Source organism: Trichosurus vulpecula, chromosome 7 (assembly GCF_011100635.1).
Source record: "Trichosurus vulpecula isolate mTriVul1 chromosome 7, mTriVul1.pri, whole genome shotgun sequence".
NCBI classification, from domain to species: domain Eukaryota; kingdom Metazoa; phylum Chordata; class Mammalia; order Diprotodontia; family Phalangeridae; genus Trichosurus; species Trichosurus vulpecula.
This window is the reverse complement of record NC_050579.1, coordinates 233075431-233088159: the sequence shown is the minus strand read 5'-3', so window position 1 is coordinate 233088159 and position 12729 is coordinate 233075431. Positions and strand designations below refer to the sequence as shown.

Sequence of the window (12729 nt, the reverse complement as noted above, 5' to 3'; positions counted from 1 at the left end):
AAAGTCTCAGAGAACTTTCCTCAACTGGCCCACATATCAGTTACCTGTTAGTTAAAAGTGGAGGTTACTTTTCATTAAGGATAGAAATGATTTCTATTTCTTCCTTCTCCAATGTGAGAAAAATCATGATTTAGAAAACTAATTTAGCAAAAACTAAATGTATGAAAAATAAGAGAGCTGCTAGGTGGCAAAGTGAATAGAGTACTCAGACTGGAGTCAGGAAGACTCATCTTCCTGAGTTCAAATCTGGCCTCAGACACTTACTAGCTGGGTGACCCTGGGAAAGTCACTATACCCTGTTTGCCTCAGTTTCCTCATTTGCAAAATGAGCTAGAGAAGGAAATGGAAGACAACCCCAGTATCTTTGCCAAGAAAACCCTAAATGGAGTCATGGAGAGTTGGACGTGATGGAAATGACTGAACAATAACAAATTAAAAGTAAATGCTTTTTTTTTTGATGGATGAATGAGAGAGCACTACAACTAATGATTCTAGAACCATTCCTAGGACATAGGATCACCTCTATTTAGACAAATGCTGAACAGTGATCTGACATCTCCATTTCCCAAACATAAAGATTAGGCTAAATGGAAACGATGCCAAGACCTTGATTGGCCCCGGAACAGGGCTAGGCTCAAGCTCTGCTCGAAGAAGCTTCCCGGTGGCATCTGTCTGTGTTGAAATGATTTTCTGGTTACTTATGGGCATAAAAATTCCCACCTGTATAGGATCAGCGCCATTTTGACTACATAGCTGTCTGAAGACTGGGGAAATAATCATACCCTGCCCAGCTGATCAAATGTGTTCTGATAGGGAGGCGAAAGGGGATGATGACCCTTGAAGCTATGTGCCAGTGTGTCCTTGTTGAATATCCTTGCTATGTTAGAGCTAAGTAAGCCTCTTTTTGGGCAGTTAGGTTGCACAATGAATAGAGTGCTGGGCCTGGAGTCCGGAAGAGTCATCTTCCTGAGTTCTAATCTCACCTCTGGGCAAGTCACTTAAATCTATTTGCTTCAGTTTCCTCATCTGCAAAATGAGCTGGAGAAGGAAAGGGTTTTTCTTATATTTTTATATTTATATCTTAAAGATAATTCCATTATCTTTGCCAAGGAAAACTTCAAATGGGGTCATGAAGAGTCAGCTATGAATTCTCAACCTTGAACCTGAACTAAGAGGATATTGTAAGTTTAAAATGAATTTAAAATTTACTATATATGTGTATGTACATGTGTATATTTGTGTGTGTATGTATGTATGTATGTATGTATGTATGTATGTATCTATCTATCTATCTATCTATCTATCTGTCTATCTTGTTGTGGTCTCCTCTCCTTTGGGGGTCCTTGTGCACCAAGGACCTGTCTCGGTACGTGAGTCAAGATGGAAGGAACTCTGATTTATGGGGAGAAATCATCCGTTTTTATAGGGTTTGCACTACACGAGCATAAGCAAGTGGCCAATGGGTATGAGGATGACAGCATGGGAAGGAACAGAAATGTTGCAGAGGGACAGGATAGAAAGGTTGCAGTACAGGTATATTGTTGCACTTTGTTCCGGTATGGATATTGGTATGGGCATGGGAAGGATCTGGATTGTTGCAATGTATGGTACACTATGGTATCTACAAGGGTATGGGAAAGATCAGGACTGTTGAAAAGTGGTATCTGTAGGGGTATGGGAACGAGGGGGGATGTTGCGCTACGGTATCTATGAGGGCATGGGAATGCTTGGGCATGTTGCAAGATGGTATCAGACCTGTATGAACTACGTGAGACACGAGGCAGGATGTCCCCATAAAGTATCCAAGATGTTCCAGTAAGTAAAGTAGCAAAGCGTTGCATTAGGCAACGGTTCAAGAACATTAGGTAATGGCCAGCTGGGTCCCTCCTTCTGGGCTCGTGTGTCCCTCGTGGACAGGCTCTGCCCGCATGTGTAAGTAGACTACAGGGGCTCCCCAAGGGTGGAGGCCCTCCCTCCGGGTGCCTGCTGTTCCGCTCCTACTAAGCCTGCCTGGTTTACCCAGGAAACAGGCCAAGTGCCAGGGTCCTAACAGCCCCAGGGTCGGCACCAACCCCTCATTCTATCTATCTAATCTAGAAAGAGGCTATTGACCTCCAATCAAGGCATGGCTTGAGAATCCTGTAGTCCCAAGCTTCTGGGGAGTTCTGCATTGATGGAACCTGGGCAGTTATTTAGAGAGTGGTTTTGGGGGGACATAGTTCTACAAGGTGATGCTAAAAAAGACCTGGATCTTAACCCCTCACTTTTCACCACCCCTTTCTTTTTGTCAAGTTAAAGGGAACAGGACTATTTCTACCCACTCTCACACATTCTCCTCATTTTCCTCAGGCTGCCCTTTGGTGATTTCTTCCTTTTCCCCTTCAAGCTTGTCCTTGACCTAGCCTGATTTAACTTCCATTAAATATTCATCTATTAAATATCTCCTCTGTGGGAGGCATTTTACTTGTCTTTTATGATATCTGGAAGGATTTGGGGGAAGGAGATGGGTAGGCAGGAACATGAATTTAGATTTAGCCCAGTCCTGAATCATTTAGGCACCACGCTGGCGCTTGCATGTCCTCTAAGGACAACTTGGCCTCTAGTTTCCCTCCTAAGGTTGCTCACATTGTGACCTGTTCCCAAACTTCCTAGAACAAGAATGAATTCCCTAATCCTCAGGTTGGAAAACAACTTGAAGAAAGGGTAACAGCTTTTCTCTGGTTAGGCCATTTGTCTGCTGTCTTGAGTTAGAGGAGACATTAAATGAATAAATAAACAAACTCATTTGGAGGAAAAAGAATTAGTTGTAGATTTGACCTCTTCTTAGAAGCTTTGCTCACAGCAAAAATATAAGCTGATTTATAACTCATGGACCAACCATGGTTAACGTTGATAAATTATCCTTTTTTTCTATAGATCTCAAGTTTTTCTTGCACTATAGGCTGTTGTTCATCTGGGCTATAGCATCACAATATTTTGGTATAACCTTTTACTAGTATAACCTGGCATCTAGGTGTCATAGTGGATAGAGTGCCAGCCCTGGCGTGAAGAAGACTCATCTTCCTGAGTTCAAATCTGACTTCAGATATTTATTAGCTGTGTGATCCTGGACAAGTCACTTAACCCTGTTTGCCTCAGTTTCCTCATCTATAAAATAAGCTAGAGAAGGAACCCACTCTAGCATCTTTGGCAAGAAAACCCCAAATGGGGTCACGGAGAGTTGGGTATGACTGAAATGACTCAACTACAAAATGTAATCTGACTTTGGCTCATGACCAGAGTATTTAAGATGAAGGCACTTGTGGGAGACAGGAGGTGTCTGCTTCTGGGTGAAGGTATGCTGCATTTCCCTAACTTGTTTCCCTTGGCTGCAGAACTAGAACAGGTTGAGCCTTTGAAACCATCAAATTAGGACTGTCTCACTCTCTCTGGCAGTATTCAAGGGATGACAGTCTTGTTTACCTTAAGCATACGGTATGCCTTGAGCTGTGTGTGGGCAGGAAAGACCACCTTTCCCCTCTCTCCTTTAGTACCTATGGCCCACAAAATGCGTTTGGGTCTTTGGTCTTTTTTTATTCATCACTCTCAGTTCTAGAATGGAGGCAATGGAGGCCCCATATCCAGGAGCTTGAGCCATGATCACCTTGGAGGAAGGATTTCAGGCTGGATGTTGTTGTCAGTCCAGCAGGGAAGCATTTAGAAGCCAGAATATTATGAAACAAAGGCCAGGGGGATTTTGGACTGGGAACTTGGTAGGGCCATGTTATGTAAGAAACTGAGTTAAGAGGTGGGGTAGGAGGGATTATGCTTCCCCCCCCCCATCCCAGCCTCAATTTCCTTGTCTATAAATTGGAGACAATAATAACATCTACTTCACAGGTTTGTTACGAAGATTAAATGAGATGGTATATGTAAAGGACTTTGTAAAAATTAAAGTTAGTCTTAGTTTAATAGACAGTGAACATATTATAGTGGATAAAGTGCTAGACTTGGAGTCAGGAAGACCTGTTTACAAATCTGGACTTAGACACTTACTAGCAATGTGACCCTAGGCAAGTCATCTGAATTTCAGTTTCTCTATCTGCAAAATATGAATAATAACCTACTTCTCAGGGTTATTGTGAGGATCAAATGACATAATGTAGAAAAAACCCTTTGTAAACTTAAAAATGCCCTATGGCTATTAGGTATTGTGATATTATGTCATTTATAATAATAATCTATGAACTCTAGGAGATTGACACAATATAATAAGACAATGTATGGCTGTGTAGAATTCTGTGGTGAATTGAGTGATGTAGACGATAAATATTTTGTGAATTCAGAAAAAGAGCTCAGTGAAGGCCCAGGTCAGCTAGTGTGGTCTGAGAGCTCTAATTCTGGTCTTAGCTCTGCCACTAACTAGGTGCAGAAATAAAACAATAACACTTTAAAAAATTATGAGCTTAAGAAATCACCAACCCATACAACACTTCAATATGCAAAGAGCAAAAAAAGGATTGTAAACGAAACTGAGTACTTCTATTATATACAGTTTACTTTGTTTAGTGTGTATCCTAAATTTAGTGAGGTTGTAACAAAATTACTCTATTCTCCCTTCTGAACTGCCTTTTACCCCCTGTATATTATTTTAATATTTTATTACTAAATAATTGTTTATTCATGTATGTTTGTTTCCCAAAATGCACAATGCGTTAAGTAGGTTTGTGGCTTTAATTTCATTGGTATCAGGAAGTTGTAGCTGAGAAAATTCTCTGCGCTAGCCAGTACGTATTAGAGGCAAGTTTGAACAGAGGTCTTTTTGGCTTTGAGGCTGGTCCTCCAGCCATTATACCATGATGCCTCTCAGCTACTTAGCTTTTGACTATTATAAAAAATTAAGAACTTAAATCTGAAATTCCTTGCCCATTCCTCAGGTTGTCACGTTGGGTTTGACTTACAACTTTGTGTGCACTGAGGTAGGCCAATGACTACATTTACAAACATTAATTGATTCAACTCTTCCAAACTGTTCATTGATTTACCCATGAAAAGGCTGCTTTGTTTTGTTTATGCCTATAGCTATGTCCTGCAGACATATTTTCACCAAGACATTTAATTTGTTGCAACTGTCAGGAGAGAGGATGAAAAGACTTTGCCATGGTTTTTATCCAAGTTTGTCAGGGTAAAGGGTAGGCAAGGGTTTAAATAGAAGGCAGCTATTGAAGAGATGCCAAGAGTCAGCTGAGTTTGGTCTGGTTAGAGTCCACTTTAATTCATAATATGAATCACCTGAGAAAACAGGATGGTTTGGTGAAATATTAAGTCTAAAGTGGAACCAAGTTTATTAGCTGGTGCTGTTTCCAGGAAGTAAGTTCCAGGAAGAGAGGGGAGCAAAGGTGTCAAATACAAGGGGAAGACACAAGCATAGGCAAATACAAAAATCTGAGGCAAGTAGTGTAGAATATAGACTAATAGATAATAATAGAAAACATAATTAATGGATAATATAGAAGTAAGAACAATACACAAGAGGGAAAATAGAACTATGGGTAACTAAGGTCAAAATAAGTGAGGCCTAACTGGGTGCCAGGATTAAAAAAACTCATAATTCTGATATGCCCAGGGTCAGAGGGCTAAGAAGTATTAGAGGTGAGATTCAAACCCAGGTCTTCCTAACTCTAAGTCTTGCCCTGTATACACCGTACTATGTCGTTTTCAGGGTTGCTATTGATAGAAAGCAGTTGAGTGACAAAGTCAAACAATATAAATATGTGTTCCTTTTGACATAATCCACTGGTCTGGCAACTCCATCATTGTGAAATCTCACATACAACACACTGCAGTTACTCAAGATCCTGTCAATTATTCCTTTTCATTATTTCCTCATCCTTATTTTAACTTACAGTAATATGGCAGAAAGGTCTTTAGTAGATTTCGCCTAATGTTCCATTTCTTTTCAATTGAAGAGTTATTTTAACATAGTAACGCCAAAATATATTTAGACACATTTGTATGTTTTATGGTCTGCTTTATAGAGTTGTGGCTATTCAGGCATTTAAATGGTCCAAATTTTAGTTATATTGTTATGGTTCTTTGGTATGGGTACTCTCACTACTGCAGACTACAACCCCTCTAGGGATTTAGATGGTCTTTGAGATTTTTCTGTGCTTGAAAATTTATCACCCTGAAGCTACTTGGGTGATGAACTTCTCTGACTTTAATCGTATTAGTCTTCTAACAACGATCATATAGTCTATCACTTAACCAGGACTTTATTTTTGGAAAAGCTTTTTAATTTTTTATAATAAAAATTATGTATCTTTTGTGTTTATCTTTTGTTTTGTTAAAAAGCTTTCCTTCTAGCTGAAAATTATGAATGGTAGCTCACTGGCTTCTCTTTTGATTTTTTTTTGATAGGGTAGCTTTTAGTAATTGACATCCTGTATCCATTTTGAACATATTATAACACGTGGCATAAGATGTCAGTCTGAATCTGATTTCTGCCAAACTACTTGCCAGTTGTCCCAGAGGTTCTTGTCAAAAACGGAGTCCTTCCACAAGTAATTTATCTTGTCAGGTTAATCAAAAGCTGGGTTACTGACTTCTATTGTCTCTGATTCTTGCTTATCTAGTCAGTTCTACTTCCTTGGTCCTCAGTTCTACTGTCTTGGTCCTCTTCAAGAATGAAGGACAAGCAAAAACCATCTACTTTTCTGTTTCTTTTTGTTCTTGTTTAGCCATTCAGTTATACCTGACTCTTTGTGACTCCATGTACCATAACAGACAGTATTGTCGATGGGGTTTTCTTGGCAAAGATACTGGAGTGGTTTGCCATTTCCTTCTCCAGTGGATTAAGGCAAACAGAAGGTAAGTGATTTACCGTGGGTCACACAGCTAGTAAATGCCTGAGGTTGGATTTGAACTGAGGTCTTCCAGATTTTAGGCCCAGTGCTGTAACTACTGTGCCACATAGCTGCCTCCTTTCTATTTCTTAGCCAGTGGCAAAATAGTTTTGATGATCACTGCTTTATAACACATTTTAAAGTCTGGAAGTGTTGTTTTCCCCTTCTGTCCTACTTTTTTATGATTTCCCTTGAGACACTAGAGTTTTTGTTTCTCTAAATGAATTTTGTTATGATTTTGTGTAAGTTTGTAAAGTATTGTCTTTGTAGTTTGATTGATACAACACTAAATACGGAAATCTATTTAGGTTCTGTTATTTTTGTTTTTTGAGGAGGGAAGGCAGGGCAATTGGGGTTAAGTGACTTGCCCAAAGTCACACAGGTAGTAAGTGTATCAAGTGTCTGAGGTCGGGTTTGAACTCAGCTTCTCCTGACTCCAGGGCCGGTGCTGTACTCACTGCACCACCTAGCTGCCCCTAGGTTCTGTCATTTTTATTACATTGATGCTGGGCCAATGATTTAAAACATTTCAGCTTGGTAAGATAGCCTTTGAGAACCCAAGGCCATGATGAAGCATCAGAAGAAAAATCTATCATGAATACTACAACAACTTACTGGTTAAAAATATTAAGATAGATGGAAAATGGTACTCACTAATGGAAAACTATTAATATCTGAGAATTGTGTTAGATAATTGAATATGTTATAACCAATTTAAAAAGTGGTACTGTGGAAAGTTTTGGAGTCAGAGGACATGGGTTCAAATCCCACTTCTGATGTTTATGTGACCTTGAACAAATCACTTATCTTTACCGGAACCCATTTGCTCAAATAAAAGGGTTGGATTAGGTTTCTTCTTGCTCTAGATCAGACCTGCACAACTTGGCAGTAGGAAGGGGCCAAAATTAAAAGAGGTTAAACTTCTTTGGGCGGCAGATAGGTTAGACTAGAGACAGACTGATGAGGGTTGGTTGCCAGGGGTCACGTGACAAACAGGAGCGAGTGTGTACCCACCTACCAAGTTACATGATGGGCACAATAGTGACTAGTGGAAGCAGGTTAAGTGGGCATGGACAAAGCACTCATTACATCTTTACTTTCTTTTACAACCTCTACATTTTTTTCAAGCCATCCGAAATCCTTTTACAAGTTGCAAGCAACTCTCAGGCCTTATGTTGTGAAGGCCTGCTCTAGATTTATTTTTTTTTTTATGATTTTTTTTTGAGGGGCGAAGACAGGGCAATTGGGGTTAAGTGACTTGCCCAAGGTCACACAGCTAGTAAGTGTGTCAAGTGTCTGAGGCTGGATTTGAACTCAGGTCCTCCTGGTTCCAGGGCTGGTGCTCTACTCACTGCGCCACCTAGCTGCCCCCTGCTCTAGATTTATGATCAACTTAACAAAATAGTGCATGTCACCTCGGGTCCATCTTCCCCCTAGACTTAAAAACATGATAAAAGCTTTTAGGAGCAATTATTTCATTCACTAAGAAACCATCCACTGATACAGATTGTAATTTTATTATACCATAATATAGATGGTCTTTATGTGTTGTGTTTGGGGGACAAAAAAAATCACTGCCTCGTGGTCAATCCTTCTTGTAATGTATCACTCTGATGTTGATGAATAAACAATCTCTTCCACTCCACACTTGCTAACCTCTCCTGCCTCCCTCCATTGAATTCAAAACGATGAGGTCAAAAACAAATGAAAGTGATTTATAAGTCACTTTTAGAACAGTACAAACTTAGCGAGAGAGGGTCTTAGAGATTATTTAGTTCTATTCCCCTCCTCCCTCCCCCCACCCCACCCCAAACTTGAAATCATTGTTTTATTAAAGAATACTGGGAACAAAATAATTTTTGCAACCACATCTCAGTGGTTTTCAGGCATCTGAGATCTCTAGACTAACCTCCTCCATCCCCTCCCCTTTTAAAAAAAATTTACTGGAGTTATTTTCAAATTCCTCTCTGACACCCATTCGTCACATGATTATGAGAAATTCACTTAATCTTTTTGAGTCTCAGTTTCATTACCTGTAAAATGGGACTTTTAGTGCCTTTACAGGGTTGTTGTATGGGTTCAAATGAGACGGGATAATTTAGAAATGATGATACTAATACCATCAATTGCTTTATATGGTTGTTGTGGGAATAAAATGTAACTACATGTCTATAAGGCTTAGTAAAAATTAAAACATTGTATAAAAGTCAACTGTTGCTATTGTTTTTAATGCCGTATCTTCTCTATATGCTATTTTGGCAATTAGGATTTTGGAACACATATGCAGCATTTTACTTTTATCCTTCCTTATTAAGTTTTATTTTGCTAAATTTACCTCACTGCTTCAGTAGGCAAAGATTGTCTTTGATTCTGATCTTATCATCCTGAGTATTCACTATCCCTACTATGTGTCACACATTTGTTAATAAAAACTCAGTTTTTATCGTATATCAAATATCATATCATGCAGTGCTTTAAGGTTTGACAAACCAGCTTATGTGTGCTGTCTCATTTGATTTTCATGACAAGACTGCAATATGGGTGCCATATGCATATTATTATTTTTATCCCCGTCGAATGGATAAAGAAATAGAGTCTCAGAGAGTATAAGGGATTTGGTCAAGGTCACATGGCTATTAAGCATCAACGCCAGGATTTGAATTCCAGATTACATATCCAATGCTGTTTTCTCTACCTCAACATATACACCCTGAATCCACTTTCAGGATGGAGAATTCTGAGAACAGATGCCTACTAAAGATCTTCCCATAACATTGGTCCATTAATTAATATCCTATTTAGGTAAGTTCAGGGGTAGCTAGCTGGTGCAGTGGATAGAGTGCTGGGCCTGAAGTGAGGAAGACTCATCTTCCTGAGTTTAAATCTGGCCTCAGACGCTTACTAGCTTTGTGACCCTGGACAAGTCACTTAGCTCTGATTGCCTCAGTTTCCTCATCTGCAAAATGAGCTGGAGAAGGAAATGGCAACCACTCCAGTGTCTTTGTTAAGAAAATCCCAAATGGGATCACGAAAAATCAAACATAACTGAAATAACCGAAAACAACAGGTCAGGTCAGGTCATTTATTAAGGCAATGGATTACAAAAATTACCCTTCCACAAAACATCAAATTAAACAGATGAGTGAAACAAAAGAATTGATGTAGATTTTAAAAAATTCTTTATTTGTTTAAGTATTGAAATGTCATTTGATTTGTATTTAATCAGGCCTTGTATGTCAATTTGCAAATTCAATCCACTTCAACAAAAGATATATAGTGAAAAAAGTATGGAGATCGAAAGCTGGAAGATGTGGGCTCAAATCTCAGATCCACTCTGAGCTGTGTAACCTTAGATTTGTCATTGTATCTTTGGACTTCAATTTTCTTACCTGCAAAATGAAGGGGTTGGACCATGTGACCTACAAGGACCCTTCCAACTCTAAGTGCTGTGACTTCCTACGTTCAAAGCTTTGTGGTAGATACTGGAGTAATATTATATAAGTATATAAAGAACCATATATATACAATATAGTAGTCTATACATTATATATGTATACACATATATACACACATACATACATATGTGTGTGTGTATCTATACTGAGCTGTTATATATACACGTATATATGTATATATGTGTATATATACACACATACATATTTATATATATAAAACAGCTCAGCATAGCAATAGTTTTATTAAGATAAAACTCCAAAACTATTATGGTCTTTTTAAGATAGAGTCTGTAGTCTCTTTTCCTTCTAAGCTGTGAGACTGCTTTTTTGGGTAAGATTTCTCTGAGTTCAGAAAATAAATAAATTTCCTTTTAGCTCTGGGGATGAGCCAAGACTGTTCATGTTACATGGAGAAATGATGCTCATGGGTTGGGGCTCTTGAAGAATAAATAGGGTCAAATTGAGTAGAAATCATTAAAAGCACAAGAAAAAATATCTTATTTAGAATTAGTGAACCTCAGTTAAACAGTTATTGTATTCAATAGAGGGAAATTTGACTCACAACATTCACAGACATTGTATTATGCATAGGTAGGAGCAATTATTTCTGTTCTGACCAGAAACCCTGAGGGTCTTTCCCTCCCAGTTTGATTTTTTTTTTTTTGAGTAGGCATACTAGGCCATCTTTTGCCTCATTTCTTACCTAGTCTTAAATCACTGAATGGGCGTTGCTTCAGCAAACTGAGACCTGGGAAAGACCTTAGCTTAAAAAGGTCTCCCTCTGCATCTAGGGTCATCTCCAGTCATTCTGACCAATGTCTTGCCACTAGATTCAGATGACCCAGTAGGAATGAGGGAGGCTGATGACTTCACACAACTCTGCTTCACTTAAATCTAATTCACTTTCAAGTCATGATATCACCCTTCTGATGTCATTGAGTCTCTTCTAGAATGAATGACAAACAACAATACGTGGGTACTTTGGTGTGGACTGAAACAGATTAATGTGCACTGTGATACAGAGGGAAGAGCACTGGACTATGTCTGTTGTCCAAGGACTAGTGTAGCCAAATTCATCACCATGCTGCCCATAGGGAGACAAATGTTTTTATAGCAGCAACTCTTAAAGAGTTATGAAGAAGTGTTTGGGACAGGAGGACCCCAGGAGGCAAAAAGGACTGTGCTGGTGGTTTGGGACTCACAGTCAGAGACAGCTTCCGGGTCTCCCCCTGGGTTCAAGGAGTCTACCATGACTCAAAAATCTCCTAACAATTCAGCTACAGAAATTCCAATGATGAGGAATGGAGAATTTGAAGATTCACATGAGCTTGACTTTAGCAGGGTGGCCCGAGAATACAGCAAAAAAGTGGGCCAGTTATTTTTAGCCAATGAAATTAAAAATCCTGCAGTGGAGAAATTAGAGCTTGTAATGAAATGGAGCCTAAACACGTATAAGTGCACTCAACAAATTATTTCTGAGAAGATGGGTTATGGCTCAAGAACTGTGGACCTTGAACTGGGAGCTCAGATTGATATATTAAGGGAAAACAAGAAAAATATGAAAACACATTGAAACTGGCTCAGGCGCTCTCCTCCCAGCTCTTCCAGATGATACGCACCCAGAGGCAATTCAGAGATGCATTTGCTGACCTTCTCTAAGAAGAATTCCAATGCAAATATTCAGAAACTGTTGACTTAAAAAGGAAAAACTCTTCTTGGAGTTATTTTTTTATATTGCAAGTGTGAACACTTTGATGAGCAAAACAATAGAAGATACATTAATGACTATGAAACAACATGAAAGTGTCAGGATCAAATAGGATGCCTACTGTACTGATTTAGAAGAATTTAATCTTTTACCATGTGATGCAAACACTGCCAAAGATTGAGCAGTCACAGCATCTGTTCCAAGCACATAAAGAAAAATATGATAAAATCTGCAATAATATAGCTATCAAATTAGCATTTCTAGAAGAAAATAAGGTTAACATATTGCCCTACCAGCTAGTTCTTTTCCACAAAACATCACAGTTTACTTTGCAGAGAATCAGAAGCAGCTTGAACAGACGTTCAAACAGTTCCACATCAAATTGAAAATTCCTGGAGTGGATGCTCCATCCCGGCTTGATCAGACCTGAGGCAAAAAAAAGACCCATTGTCTTCTGAGAACCTAACAAGAATTAAAAGGAGGAAGGAAGAGGGGAAGAGGACCCTTATATTGATTCTTTCACAGGCAGTTTTAATTTTTCCATTCTAATACTTTAATAATTGAATTGTTCAATTTGATGGGAAGGTTGGTGGCTTTAAAGTAAACATAACTTCTATAATCCAAACATAGCTTTTCTTTTGGAGAACTTCTTTTGAATTGGGAGAGTTGTTGGGTATTTCTG

At 38.9% G+C, this 12729-nt stretch overlaps 1 pseudogene; it reads left to right on the top strand.

Moving 5' to 3' along the window:
- Positions 1 to 11588: 11588 nt before the first annotated feature.
- LOC118857838 lies at positions 11589 to 12477 on the top strand (annotated as a pseudogene).
- The last annotated feature ends 252 nt before the right edge of the window (positions 12478 to 12729 follow it).